The sequence below is a fragment of the Carassius auratus genome, chromosome 46 (genome assembly GCF_003368295.1).
Source record: "Carassius auratus strain Wakin chromosome 46, ASM336829v1, whole genome shotgun sequence".
NCBI lineage: Eukaryota > Metazoa > Chordata > Actinopteri > Cypriniformes > Cyprinidae > Carassius > Carassius auratus.
Window position 1 is genome coordinate 6,987,262 of NC_039288.1, and position 2,353 is coordinate 6,989,614.

Sequence of the window (2,353 nt, forward strand, 5' to 3'; positions counted from 1 at the left end):
AAGAGCCAATAAGCGTTTGATATCGCTGCCGTAAAACATGTTGTAAAACTTCTTAACGACACATTTTTAAATATTTACTATAGCTACAGAGGAAGGAGATACATATCGACAATGATTGCAGTTTGAATTTGGATCTATTCCTCACACCAAGCATCACATGGATACAGGATTTAAATAAAAATAAAATACTTTCATGATCATTTTATTTAATACTTGTGCATGACAGCATACTAATAAAAATGATGTGCCCCCACTCTCTATTATAGATCAGTGTGTCCCCCATAGTAAACCAAATACATATTACATGATAACTGCTAAATACTCTCTCTCTTTCTCTTTCTTTTCATGTAAAAATTCTAAGATTATTTGTACCAAGAATAATAATGTAAAATTTAATTAAATTATAATTAAGTGCAGTTTAATGCACTTGACTGATTTGTTTAATTTTTAAATGATAATGTTTATTTTGTTTTGACTTGCCATTTCAAAGACTACATTTTAACAATACTACACTACATTAAAATGTATGTGATCATTTAACCATTATCATGCAATATTGTATTTATCTTGTTTATCATGGGTCACATAATATGCTGCCAGATCTCAGCCTGATTTCGGCCACATATCACTGGACTGATCTGGGCCACAATCGGCCCTCATGTTGTTTGTCGGATCCCTGCCGTGCCGTCATTGCCACACATGGCCCAGCTCTGGCTGAAAGGGTACATGCACATTGTGTATGGGAATCACGGCTTTGAGAGTAAAAAAAAAAAAAAATACACAAACAAAACCAAATTAAACCCTTTGGCTCGTGATGCAGTGATGTGTAAACATTGGTCAGTGCAAGAAACTGGACAGTATTTATACTTTTTTTAAAAAATGTTGTTAGTGTTCTACTGAAGAAACAAAGTCACCTACATCTTGGATGCCCTGGGGGCAAATAAACAAAAAAATAATCATTTTTTGTTGAACTATCCCTTTAAGTGTGTAAGCGATGATGGCTAATGCACAAATGTCAAAATAGAATATTTAGATGTTACGTAACCTCCTACAGATTTAAACCCACAAATTAATGTTTTCTCTGGCTTGGAGTCAGATGAATGCAGTGGTGGCTTGTGTGTAGCTCCAGAACCCTTTAATGTGCTGCCTGGGCAATAACACTGGGGAAGAATGAACTCAAAATGTGTGTCACACAAGCCATGCTTTTATCATTTCATATGACCTTCGGGCTTGAATACACTGAATGTCTGTGAGCTCAAGAACAAGAAAAAGGGAGGATGGTAACTGAGCAACAGAGAAAATATTTCATATACGAAACCGTATTAAAAAGATATAATCAAAGAATCACATGGCGCATTAGTCAGTGTACAGTAAAGAAACTCTACTTCATTGGCCCTTACAAATCCAATCTCCTCTGGTGGGAATTTTGTAACATATGGCTCCCATCAGTATCTTTCATAAATCTCTATGGCAATTCATAATCACTGCCTGCAGCTCCATTTCTTCAAAGCTTTATTTAAACTGTTCCATTTACATTTTTAACTGTTTCAACTTTACAGTAAGGTCAGATTTGGCCAAAATAGCTTGAGAACTCTAAAATAATCATGGTTGGTGAAGTATTGTGTGCTCATAAAGATTCTTTGGATCTTGCAGCTCTCAGTTAATTTAACATATTTCTCAAACATTAATCATGTCTTTGCACATTGCAGATGTCATCATTCCAGAAGGCATCTTTCCTTCTAGTAAATGAATACTGTCGGCAGCTGACAAGAGCATTCTGTAAGTTAACTTAAAATGGTTTCAAGGAAATTGCTGTTTTGATGCAAGCAGCAGGTGTTTCTTTAAATCTTCTTAAGAAGCTATTTCGCTTTTGTGCCTATACAATCTCACTGTAGAAGGGGTGATAATGAGACTGAGATCTCTTTATAATTGACTGCTAACCTCAGACGCCATTATGAAAGGATATTATTCATAACCTCATTCACACTGATATTGAGGACAAATGCAAAGTTTGTTTAAATGTGAGAAAACAAATTTCGAATTCAAATATGGAAAGTAGAATTTTATTAATACGAGAATCATGGGAAAGCATGTGTTTTGAAAGTCATATTCAAAGGAACATAAAGTATACACACATACACAGACAAAAGATCTAATGGGTTAATTTTATTTGTGAAATATGCCTTCCAGGGTATTTACAGTGAAAAGTAACTATAAAAGGACTTTTTCAAAGACAGTTGCTTCTAATACTGAGAGAAATGGACTGAAGAGACTGGCTTTATGCCATGTGAGGCTAATTGGCCTTGGGTTTGTTTAAGGCATTGTGATTAATGAAGTTTCTAATGACAGCTTT